Raw genomic sequence first — 13,443 nt, 5'->3', positions numbered from 1 at the left:
GCTATTTCTCTCTCTTTCTCTCTGTTTTTTTCTTTTAGAAATTCAGCGTTGAAATGCAGCTTTTGCTCAGATAAAGGAGATGAAAATCTGAAGGAAATATTCCAAAAGGGTGGAAAGCAAAACTGTTCTCTCTGTTCTTCTGCATGTGATTTGTCTGTGGACATCTTCCCTTCCAAATTTTCAGCTCCTTTTATAGTGAGGAAAAATATTTGAATTCTTAAATGCTCACAGGTTAGAGAAACTGTTTCCCTCGCTGCTTCCCCTGTAACTGTGGAGTCCTTGTTTGGGGACTGATAGCACTGGGACGACAGCCAGGAGGGACACAATTCAGTGGGGCTCCAGCTGGTAGCAATGCTAACAAAGGAGGTGCTCTGAGATGCTTTTGTTTTACTGTCATCAATGTCCCATTGTTTGCCAGGATAATTGCCCAGTTAATCCTAGCTGGTCAGATAATCATATACAGCTGATGTCCAGTGTAAACAGGAGACAGTATTCTTTCTTTATCTTTGCCAGGCATTATATTCCCTAAATTTCTAGCAACCTCACTGGATTGGCCTTCCATTGTTTACTACCAGGCAATTTAGGGTGACAAATTAACATCAGGGACATGGGATCAAATCCTAATCTCCCTTACTATTCAGGTAAAGTTTGTGGTTTTAGGGCCTAATTTTACTAGATCTAAGGATTAGGTCTAATTAGATTGTGTTCTGTATTTGTAGCCACCCAGAGTTGGCATTAGTAACTTTGAAACAAATGCTTTCAGAAGTTCATGCATTAACAAGCCTTTTTCTCAGCTCTAATAATAATATTCTAGCATCTTTTTATACCCACAGTAGAGAGGGCAGTCCCTGAGTAGTAACAGCATTTGCTACATAAAAATCTAATTATTACTTTGGCAAATCCTTTAGAAAGTTACATGCTTTACTTGGCTTAACAACATTTGTATGCCCATCAGCTAACTAATTACAGTTATGAGAACCAAATCAAATAAGTGTTTTATAGTACCGAAAAATCGTGTTTACTTTACCTCCTCTTTTTTCCCTTGAGCTTTAGGATCAGGATTTTCTTTGTGTCCCTACGTTCTTCCTAGCCTTGCTTGCTTCCAGGTAATCGTGCTGGAAACACTTCTGGAAATTAGGTTCTGTATAGTAATATTTCAGTACTGGGCCTGTTAGTCTCAGATAGCAGATCCCTGCGTACTCTGATTGAGGTACTTTTAATGGGCACAAGGTCATAGATGCTCTCCTTACTCCAGTTCTCTCACTATGGTTTTTCTGGTGGTAGGTGGAGTTAAGACAATGGTGGAAGTGCCAGAAACATTCCCTACTATAGCCTAGGGGAACTATTTTAATGTGCCTGCTTTTCCCACTTAAGTTAATGAGAAAGGCATGTTACAGAAGGCACGAAGGAAAGGCATTCAAAGAGGAAACTTCCTAAATGACCTGGTATTTTACGAAAGACTTTTTGAGAAATGTATCTGTCTGTCTTCAAACACCCTCTGCTTTTCCTTCCAGATAACATCTTGTCCACAAAGAGAGCACAACTATTTTTACGTTCATTAGATTCAATTCTGGTTAACTATATTATCACCTGTTTTGTCTGGATTTGTAGCTGGAAGGTCAACGTGATGCATGATACAGTTTCATTTATTTGTTCCTGTAAATCTTCCTGCTACCTTTTAACCATGACAATTTAGATTCCTTGAGTCATTTTACAAAATTTCAGAAGTATGTTCAGGAAAATCAGTGAATCCACTTTGTCTCATGCATCTCTTGGAGGGTTTGGCCTTATGTGAGAGAGAGCTTTTGAAATTTGTGCCACCAAAATACATCGAAATTGCCTTTTGTCATTTGGCTGTATTCTAAGTCGCTGTCAAGAAGATGACAGTGTAGACTGCTGCTTGATAACTTTCTGGAATAAGAGGGACTTTGGAAAAAATAAATGGTTTTTTGTGGCTTTTTTTGTTGGCATTTTGGGTGGGTTTTTTTTGCTTTTGGGTAGGCAGGTTTCCCTAGATCTAGCTGCTCTTTCAAAGTCTCTTAAGGCATATAGTTCTAGTTTTCTCTTAGAACCCATGCTGACATTTAAAGCAGCTCTTCTGCAATAAAAGACTTTGGCGAGTTTTCACCAAATCAACTTCACAACTCTACTGAAACTCTGCCTGTAAGGCTGATTTGTATTGGACTGGCTTGGTTCTCTTTTTGTGTTTGGCTTTTCTGAATTGTGACCTTCCCCACGCCATAGAAGCTGCATTTCCAAGGAGTGGCTAGAACACGGAAACCCAAGGCATAGGCTGGCCCAAGGGTCCCAGCTGAAGCAGTAAAAGAACTAGGAGTCTTGAAAACTCTCATAGCCACTGAATAGTTCTGAAATAAGGTTTCTTCGAAGTGTATTAGTCTGTAGACCTGCAGGAATGCAGGAGCAAAGCTACGTGTACAGCTTTGTACAGCAAGAGTTTTGTTGTTATTGTGAAATTTGATTTCTCAACGTGGATGTACTTTATCAGATTTCAGGGAGATTTCCCCCCTTCCATCCCCCTCCTCATCCCCCCCCAAAAAAAACACACAAGCATTTTGACCCAATCCAAAATTAAGCCAGTTTTTTTTTCTTTTTTCTTTTTTGTGAACTAGGATTTTTCAGTGAAGTGAAAGTGTTGAATGTTACAGATTTACAGCAATAACTAAGTGGGGAAAACAGATTATTACTTGCACTTAAATTTTTGAAGTGGAATTTGCAATGCTAGCATGCATCTCATTCAGATCTGTGAACAACTGAAATATATGGAACTCTTTTATTTTTATGTTCTATTACCGTAACTTCTGAGAAGAATATGCAGTAAATTAAGGCTATCCATTTCACAGTATCTGCTGCTGTGAGTTTTCTTGGTGTTCCCTCTCTGCTTTGTCCTTTCTGTTACTGTGCTTGTTCTGAGAAGTAGCAGTGTGCTCTGTACAAGCTCAGCATCAGTCCAAAGACATTAGCGCTGATGATGCTGTATCTGCAAACCTTCCCCAAAATGAATGCAATTGTCATTACATTCTGGGAGAGAACAAACAATTTCTGCTTAGTCAGATCCTAGGCTCTTATTTAGGGCTCCTTGAGGAAAGCAAAGGTATCTGCAACGGGCAGTGAACCAGCAGCTGTGCTGAACGATGTGCTGAGCAATGTCCAGCTCTTTCTGCTGGTACATTAGGTCTAAATTTCCATCTCCTAGTACTGTTCACACTTCCACAGCACAGATACAAACAAGCTTTGCCGTTTTTTTTCCATGGATAGCTTTCAAAGTTGGCCCAGAATTATACCTCCTAGAACATGCGATGGGGAGCCTCATAATAAAGCTAGGTAGCATTTGACTGTGATTTGCCAGTAGAATAACTGCTCTGTCCTGATCTGCAGGTGTAGTAGGAATTTTTGTCTGCTGACTGCTGATGGAATTGTTTGCTAGATGCAATCGTGTAATGCTTGTTTTCCATGCTGATTTTCTTGGGTTCAAGCCTTTAGCTAGAAGTCAGACAACAAATGTATGACAGGAAGGAAGGACCTGTTAGGGCAGTGATGTAATTGCATGCAGAAAAGATAGGTTCAAATTCTGGCTCAGCTGCAGGTTTCCGATGTGACCTTGCAAAAACATCCCAGTGCATCAGTTGCCATAGCAAAACAAAGATATGATTTCCTTTCTTCCACTGGCTGTCTTACATACAAACTTTTGAGGACAAGCATTATTACTTACAGTGTTACAGAACTGGGATGATTAGCTGCCTCTGTGTTACCACCAATACATAAAAGTGAAATAGGCAGTCTTGTTCTGCAGCAATGGCAGCCCTGCAGTGCTGTCCAGGGAATACTGATCAGAAGCACATGTGGTGTTTGAAAAGCATTTTATCACTCATTACCAATTCCCTAGTTCATCCAGCCTTCCAGTTATCCTCATGTAAAGAAAGAGGCAGTGCCAAAAGCTGATGAGCAAAGCTGTAACTTCTTCCCTTGACTTCTTGAGTGGGGCACAAAGAGAAATAGCAGCTGCTCTGCGTGTTATGGCACTTTATACCTAAGTTCCCCTTGTGAGTTTTGCCCCTCCAGGGTGGAAATGGAGGAAGCTGGGCCAGTGTGCAGCATGCTGACCTGCCTCTCTCTGGAGGATCAGCCACATGCTGATCAGCCACAGCATCTGCCGCGTGCAGGGGGTGATCTGCAAGACTGGGTGAGGAATAGGATCGGCTCCCTGTGATATTGCCTCAGTGCTGCTTTGAGCTTCAGCTCTGCATGCCATTCCCCATGAGGTAGGTGTCAGAGTCTGTAATGTTTTCAGCTGCTGCAGGAAGGCATCCTTAAAAATATCATCATGTATTTATCTGGAAAGAGCTTTAAAAACAGCACGTTATGAGCAAGTCTTCTCAGTCATTGGACTCAGATGGTGGAAAATGGACAATGACCCACTAGTCCAGATAAGCAGCTCTAGACTGGTATGGAATGGAAATACCTTGCACTCCAAGGAAACTATATAGGAATAATTTGGCTTGAGAAGATGTTTGTGGCGTGTGCCCTGGGAGCTGGGCAAAGGCACCACTGTTGTGCTGCTTACTTCTGTGAAAGGCTGCCAGGGTCTCTGAAACTTCTGTGGTGCGTACTGCAAATCTTGGAGAGATTGCTTGTGGCTAGAGAGCAGAAAGGGAGTAGTTACGTTGGTGTGGTGATGCCTTAGCAAATACATTGCACTGTAAACAAGCCCTAGGTTAGCTGGGCTGGTATCAGACTGCTGTCTGCTAATGGCATGGTAGGATGCTAGCAGAACAGTAATTCACAGGGAGGAGTGCTGTCTACAAAATTACAATGTCTCCATTTTAAGCTCCTGGTATGTTTCTGGAGGTTTTTGTCAGCCAAATATTGGCACAATATTGTTTACCCTAGCTGAAAAGACCACAGCTCGTAGTGATTGTAGGCCATTACGGCAGTAGCAAAAGGGAATGTTTCAGGCACATTTGGGGACTTAAAGAAATATATTGACTAAGGAGGCAACACTTTGATGAGGTTCCAAGAGGAGCATGTAAAAGGCCTTTTTGATTAAAATGCAGTTTTAATCAGTTCTAATCTGTTTTAAACAGTTCTGCAGTAAGATGTGTGTGTTTGGGAGGGTGCTTACTGATAAAGATCTCTTTTGCCCCCTCACCTATGAATTTGTCACATCAGTGACATCCACTTACAACTCTTGTCCATTTTCAATCCTTGTCCTCTTTTTTTTTTTTCTCCTTGTTTCCTGTCCCTTCCTGCTTCACGCTCTATATTCATCACCGCTTTGTTCATTTTTTATTCTCTCTTCCTAAGTGCAGGGGGATTCTTTCCACTCTGGCCATTTGAATCTAGCTGTGAATGGGTATGCCCACATAAAGGAGCAGTCCGAAGTGTTCGGTGTGCTGTCAGTGTCTGTGTTAATTAGGATTTCTTAAAGGTTGTTGAAGTTCAGTTCAGTGCCTGAACATTGGTGACTTATTTATAGTTTCCAATTGGTAAAGTTCACGGAGCTCTATAAAGTCATTTTGTTAAAGCGTTTTGCTGAACCACACGGGCTCCACACCAAACAAACTTGCCACGGTCAGATTCTTTAGATCTTAGAGCTGTGGTTGTCAAAAGTGCCGAAAAAACAAGTGCTCAAGGCCAGACTTTTGAAAGTTTGTTTAGTCATCTAACCATCTCTGAAGTGGGAGTTTGTCCTCAGTTCTTGTTGCAGCACAGTTGAGTTTAGATAGTGAGAGGAATTTGATTTTGTCACCCATCCGTGGGAAGACGCTTTTCAGCTCTGACTGTGTTTTGCTACGGGGTAAAATGTATGGCTTTTTCTTATGAAGAAAGTTATCAGTCAACACTAGATCAGTGGTAATTTTATTAGCTTCAGAACCCCATCCAGTCTTATTTGGAAGAATCTGCTTTATTTTCTATCTGCACATCTGTGTAGCAGCTGCAGTTGCACAGTTCCCAGGGGCTCAGTCTAATTTGTAGAATTACAGGGGTTGTGCCTGGCTATAGAAAAGGTCTATTAGTGTTGCTGATGTTGAAAATTTAAGCCTGATGCATTCCACATGTTTGTTTTGTTTGATTAGACTATTTCTAGGCCCGTGGAAAAAATTAATTTTAAACCACTGTAACTATTGTATTGTCTAATTCCTGATGAAGGATTTCAGGGGGTCACTGTTTCATACCATCTCCTCTGAGATTCTAACAACAGTGTCAGGTGAACTGTGAACTCAGCTGAATTGTCTCTTTTTCACCTTCTCAAGCACACACAGAAATCAATTTCTCCATTCCTGGAAAGTAGCCACTCTCACAGAAATAGCAGTTGATAGAAGAGGTGTGTGCAAAGCACACAAAGAACAGTTTCATCCAAATCAAACCACTAAGATCATTTTGCACAGCGGAGTGAGGTTGACCTGATTTGAATGTGGTCAGAACACTCAGCACAAGACTTCACTACAATATTTACAGGATTCCAACAACAGCCCGTTCCCCATGGCGAAGAGAGACATGAGGCTGTATTCTTAGACAACAGCAGATCAGCAGTTCTGCAAGTGAAAAGCACTGGAAAAAATAACACTTCAATTTCTGAACCTTTGGACAATGTATCTGTTGTCTGGAACTGACCAGGGCTTCTTGCCAGACTGAAACCTCATAGAGGAAAGTGCCACCTACCGTGCAACCACATCCTGCCGTACATCTTCTCTGCCTTCTGTCTACACGCTGCTCATCAGCTCAAACAAAAGCTGACAGCTTTGACACTTTCTGTGCTTGAAGGAGCACTGAAGATGAATTACCAAGTGGGAACCATGTTGCCCTTCGGCATGAGCTGGGGGTGTCCTCGTGGAAAATGAACTGGAGGTGGATGTGAGAGGGGTTTAAATATTATTTAGCTGATTTGGGATTTGCTACTGGAAAGAAATTGTAGCACTTCTTGTCAGGCTGACTGTATGAATTCTAATTTGTCAAACTAAGGCAATTATTTCAATTTAGATTTGCTTCTGATTAATCTGTATTCATCTCAGTTGTTATGAAACATTCACAGTGCCTTCTTTCACTTCTGCTGCAGGGCTGGGTTTGCTGGAAGAAGCCAGATGATGGTTACATGGTAATGCAGTTTGCATCACAGAAGTCCTATCATACTGGAAAATATAGTCATGGAGACATTTGGCAGAGCACAGAAATGCGATTGAGGCAGACTTCAGGAGGTACTGTGAGAGCTCACTGGAAAGTAATCCAAAGGAAAGATTTTAACACGTACAAGTATTCTGAGTGGTAATATCTCTGCAGGAAGAATCTCAATATTTTATTTGTTCTTCCTTCCTTTACTTGAATAGCTAAAAGAATATATCCTATTCATCCCAGAATCAGTCTTAAAGCTGCCAAACTGCTGTCTTTGGAGATAGGTTTTTGAACTGAAAATTTGTAAGGAGGAGGCCATCTCAAGAGAATGGTTGTTTTGGTCCTTGTGTTCCACAGTTGAGATGGATTACACAAGATACAAGCACATCATAGCCACCCTTATCATCTAGATTTTCCTGAAACAATTGAACAAACTCCTGTAATCTCCAGTGCAGCCAAGAATTTGCCCTCACTTGAGGTCTTGAAGCCCTCTTGCTCTTTCTGTCCTTTGTATATGGCCTCGCTTTCTCCCTCTAAATTCCTAAATTCCCTAAATTCCCTAGTCTATGCTTATGGGCTTACTACATCCATCCCAAAAATGCAGCCATTCCTGTTCAGCAGCTTGCAGCAGTGTTACATAAACAAATTAAGAGAAACATGGGAATAGAGTATCAAATATCATAGGTGACTTTAGAACTTTTTTTTAAAACATATTTTGACATTTCAAATTGCAACATACTGTCTTTGCATGTACTCTTTCTTCAAACCCGTGGTTTTGTTTTGGACAAACAGATAGTGCTGTAAGAATTGTTTGAGTGCTTGCAAATACATGTTGGGAGGTGCAGCTTGAAGCTTATCACAACAGAAGCAAGCACACACAACGGTTTCAAACGTCTTTCACCTGTAGTTAAGAGTGATTTTGTCATTGATTTAAGTAACAAAAATATTGAGGCCAGTGAAATGAAGATGGCTAATCACATTTTCCTGTTCTTTGTTTACCTTTCATTCATTATCTCATTATCTATTCTTTAACTATCATCTCATTATTTAATATTCCTTTAGCTAAATATGTGCAAACAAAGTATATTTTTGGATGCTGGGTAACTATCTGTTTGCTCTGACAACTTAGATAGTTTGCCTTTCAGAGAGGCTGCCATGATATTGTGCAAAGTCTTCTCCTTTGCTGCACCATTCTGGTTACCTCTTCAGCCATGTTCTCTGCTCCAGCTTTCACATCTGAATTTCTGTGTAATGTCCAAATTAAGTTAACTCCGTCGCTCTGTGGAGGACTTCAAGCTGAAAGGAAAAGATTAATGGTCATTTAATAACCTGTGGAGAAGACACTACTTTAGTTGTCTTCATTGTTTAACATTAGTTGATATATGTGCAACAGAAAAAACGAAGTAACGGGAACAAACTCAACCGAGTCAGGAGATGTTTGGAAATTCAGAGTTTGGAAATTCAGATGTGTTTTTGGTTCAGTGAGAGCCTGAAAAAGGTAACAGATGTATGGGAAACATGAAAATGTGTGGGCTAAAGCAAAGTGAGACTCCATTACTCAGCTTTACTAAAATACATTGGTAGAACATGAAGCCCTACTTTTGTGGTCTGAAAAACAAATGAACTTTGGATATCTCAGTTCATGCCTGTAAGCATAGGTACTTGAAGGAAGTGAGGCTACGCCAGTATGTCTCAGTTAAAGTCTGTCCCCCTGTACTTGTCTAGGTCAAATTCAGGTTTCTGAAAAGCTGTGCTTTTCAACGAGTAAACCCTTGTTGCCATTCACTAGAATGAATCCAATTGTTAATGCAGTGTAAATTTTTGTCAATTACTGTGTTGCTAGTAAAATCGCTTGGCTTTTACCTTCCCCTGTTGTCTTTATCTTTTCTTTTTTCCTTGTCAACAGCCAACTAAAGAAGCGGAAGGCTTCTGTTAAGCTGGTACTCCTGCAGAACTCAGCTTCTGGAATGGACTGTTGCAAACCTTGAAAGGCTGAAAGTGGATACTCTTTTGTGAGAGTCGCATTGTGCCAGCCCTCCAACTCTGCACGTTTGTGAAATGGTTGGTTATGAAAAGTACCGTCACTCTTAGGCATACAGCATAAATAAAAGGAAAGGAAAGGTTGCTGCTTGGTTTTCTGCCAAGTTTGTTTCCATTAAGAAGTACTAGAATCTGAATTTCTGCATTTTCTGTTGTTGCTATTGGTTTTTTTTTTAAATTGTTTTATATTTATTTTTTTGAGCATGTAACTGTAGGACGATCCATAAAATTTCACTGTGTGAAAAACTGCTCAGGGAATTCTAACACACTCTACCAGATCACTACATCAGCGTGCCAGGGAATGAATGGAGAATGTTTACATTTAAGGTAAACACTGATGACATTAGGAAATATTACTTAAAAAACTAGGCACATTGTTTTAGCTTCGTGTCCTCTTGAGCTGAAAGTAGTTGAAGAAATTAGAATGTTATTACTGAATGGAGGAATATAGTATTCTGGGGTGGAAACTGACATGCATTTAATTTGTTTTAATACTGGATGAAGGGATTGCTTCTTTTAGTGACTGCTAAGTTCAGATGTGGAGTTCAGTTTTTATATAAGTGGGCTCCAGAAAAATGCTAATAGTTTGAAAGAAACATAGGCAGAAGAAATACATTTTGTTTAGCAGCACAGAAGGGTCACCCTTTTGTGAATGCAGAGATGAGTCTGAATGAAAGGGAAAGGGGTAGATGATTTTAGCAGAAGATCCTCCAGCTCTCCACTGTGTGTGGCCTAAAACAGTCCCTGTCATTGGGAAGCAGGGGGCTCACAAAACCCCTCAGACTTTATCTCCAAGTTGTCCCTCAGAGATTTTGTCTTCACCAGGTATGTAAAGAGCCCTGGGTTCGTTCCTGAAAATAGCAACCTCTCGATCAGTGCACATGATGTGTTTGCAAATTGCTATGAAACCATCAAACATTTGCTGGGATAAGTATGCAAACGTCCGTGGCAAATCTCCATAATTGCTGGAACTTTCCTTCTCCTGTAATTCATAGCAATTCTTGAAAGATTCCCAGATTTTCCTACGTTGCTATTTTTGTTTTGAATGGGAAAAGTGGAAAGTGTTTATGAACAGTACCAGATGTAGACACCTTTTGTGTAAAATTACTCTCTGCTCTTCTAATAGCGCACAGAGATGACTTCATGCTGTACATTGGCATCATTGTATGGTCTGCATTCACAAGCATGTTGTGAAATTGATTCGAAACCAAATGCTGGTATTTAATATGCAAGAAAATACCATGTTTAGCTGCCTACAGACTGCATTTTTAAAATAATGATTGCCATGCCATGCCAGCCATGTTCACTTCCAAAAGTCAAGATGAGTTGCAAATTTCCCTAAGCCTATTTTTTCCTAAGCCTATTCCTAAGCAGTTCTTGGCTCTTCAACAAGTAGCATTACAAAGGAATTCAAGTAGCTCGTTATAAAGATCAGTTTGGCAAATCAAATAAAAATGTTTTATCTGTTTAATTTAATTTTGAGTAATTTTCAAGATGTTTGGGAAGCCAGTGGTAACTAAGGATGTTGTGCATAGCAACTTCAGCTGGCTGCATCGCACAAGCAGAATTTTGGGGGTGGTTCCTCCCCAGTTGGTGTGGAATAGGAAGTGGGATCCAGAGTACAATCCCCAGCCCCTTACAGTGGCTGGTGTGTAAGTCTTTCTCTAGAGAAAGACCAGTCAAAAGCAAAAAGCATATAAAAAGCATCTCCTTAGTGATATCTGAATACAAGGGCTCTCCAAATTACCAATAAACCAATAAGAAAAAAAATAACAGCATCTGAAACAATCTTCCATCAGAAGAGGGGTGGCCAGCAGGGACAGGATTGTCCCTCTCTGCTCTTGTGAGGCCCCATCTGGAGTACTGCGTCCAGGTCTGGAGCCCCCAGTACGAGAAAGATAGAGAGCTGTTGGATAGGGTCCAGAGGAGAGCCACAGAGACAATCAGAGGACTGGAGCACCTCCCCTGTGAGGAAAAATTGAGGGAACTGGACTTGTTCAGCCTGGAGAAGAGAAGGCTCCAGGGAGACCTCATTGTAGCTTTTCAGTACTTGAAGGGAGTGTGTAAACAGGAAGGGGAACGGCTGTTTATGAGGGTGGATGGTGATAGGACAAGGGAGAATGGTTTTAAACTGAGACAGGGGAGGTTTGGGTTGAATATTAGGAGGAAGTTTTTCCCCCAGAGGTGGTGAGGCACTGGAACAGGTTGCCCAAGGAGGCTGTGGATGCCCCATCCCTGCAGGCATTCAAGGCCAGGCTGGATGTGGCTCTGGGCAGCCTGGTCTGCTGGTTGGCGACCTGCACACAGCAGGGGGTTGGAACTGGATGAGCGCTGTGCTTTTTTGCAACCAGGCCATTCTGTGATCTTATCTGTCACATTGGCTTATGAGGGTTCCAATGATTTAAATGATCTTGAAAATCTGTTTCAAGATAAATCTAGTACAGTTTAGTTAATGTTGCAATTTTAGTAACAGGTAAGCTAATGAAAGAATGGTAATGACACAGGACTAAAGAACTAATGATACTTTTTTTATTTTTCTTAACAAAGAAGCTCCTGAACCAGAGATGACAACTGATTGACTGGTGGCATCCTTTTTAGACCCACTCACCAGCCAGTAACGCCAGAAAGCTGTCTGAATACCTGTTTCTTGCTTGCTGTGGAGATGTGATGAAGATGCACTCCACCTCAGCTCTCTGAGATTAGGTACGCATGAATAGAAGCATTGATGTTTTTTCCATGCTAGTTCATGCTTTGTTGGTATCAGTGGTATGGTGCTGTGGGCTCAGGGCTTGCTGCATTTGAAATTGGAAGAAGTGATTCCCAGGAAAAAAACCTAATTTCCTTAGGACAAGATTTGTGTCCTCACGTACATGGCTTTTCAGCCAATACCTGCTCAGTCATGCATTTCCTATGAGCTTTGTTTTGCTTAGCAGAGGTCTCTCCCACATGAGCAAGCTCAGTGAGCTGTGATATGGTATGATATCAGAACAACCATGTTCTATTGTCAAAACCAACAACTGATGTTGGAAATTATTTTGCCACTGATGAAGGGAATTAGACACATAAAAAACCATCATTCAGTTTTGAGGGGAATAATCAAACAAGGGGAATGGAGCAGATTCCAGTTAGTACCTGGCCACTGTAATGCTTCTAAATTCTGTTGTGCAACTTTTGTTTGCATAAACTGTACAACATGACTTATTTGCTCTAATCAGCATAGGACTTTGTGGGTGTATAGGTCTACATGAACTCAAAGCGTTTGGCATTCTTCTACTGGCCAGATAACATCTCTGACAAGGAGGGCAGTGTTTGAAGGAAAAAAAAAACAAAAAACAGGCTGTTTAAATTGAGGATCACCGGGACTGGAGAGATGGAGTGCAGGCACTTCAGAGGTCTGGACAGGTTTCATCAATCAGGAGACTGCACATCAACATGCAAAAAGGAGACTTGGACTCCTGAAGTTTTTTGGTCGTGTATTAGAAAGAACAATATGGTAAGCCCTGTGACAGACACTGAATATTTTTCCTGAGCACCAGATTAATTCAGTGTTTGTGCAAGTAAAGCTTCCTAGGCATCGCAAATGCTGCTACCTATTTGTAAAGTACTGGCAAAAGGTTTTCAAAGCACTTAAAATTATTCAAGCATACCAGCTTCTGCAATAACAAGTTGTTTCCATCTACAATTGCTATGTGCAGTTAAGCTGAAGACTAAGTGAGGTTTTCCATGTCTGTAAAGGTTTATAGTTCTACTTCTTTATTTTAACATAATTTTATACAACAAATAGTGTGTGCACTGTGTATATGAGGAAATGAAAGCAATTACTATTTTAATAAACATTCAGCAGAATGTGATTACTTCAGCCCACCTGCAGGTGGTATTTAATCTGTAATGCAAGTAGTTACAAAGATACTCTAATCACCCACAGGAAAAGGCAAACAAACAAAAACATGGCAGGAAATGCCTATTTCTGATTAAGCCCATGGAACTGAGATTAGCCAAAGCAAGCTGTGTGACAAGCTGTGGAAAGAGCTGATGTTAGCCTCAGGAAAGCTAGTGGAGTTTGTAAGTTGATTTGGATTCAATATGTTTTTTGTTATTAACTCAGCCCAGGATTCTCAGTGGTATGAAAAGTAACTTCCTAATTACAGATGTGATTAGATGCTGTACTCCCTCTCTTACTAACCTTGACTTCAGTGAAGTCAGGATTTCATCCTTTTGACAGTGTCTGCCTCCCAGAAATATAGCCATTTTACTCAAACCAGGTCTTCTCTGCCC

The sequence above is a fragment of the Tetrao urogallus genome, assembly GCF_951394365.1.
Source record: "Tetrao urogallus genome assembly, chromosome: 6".
Taxonomy (NCBI): domain Eukaryota; kingdom Metazoa; phylum Chordata; class Aves; order Galliformes; family Phasianidae; genus Tetrao; species Tetrao urogallus.
The sequence above is the reverse complement of the archived record's forward strand: the minus strand, read 5'-3'. Positions refer to the sequence as shown.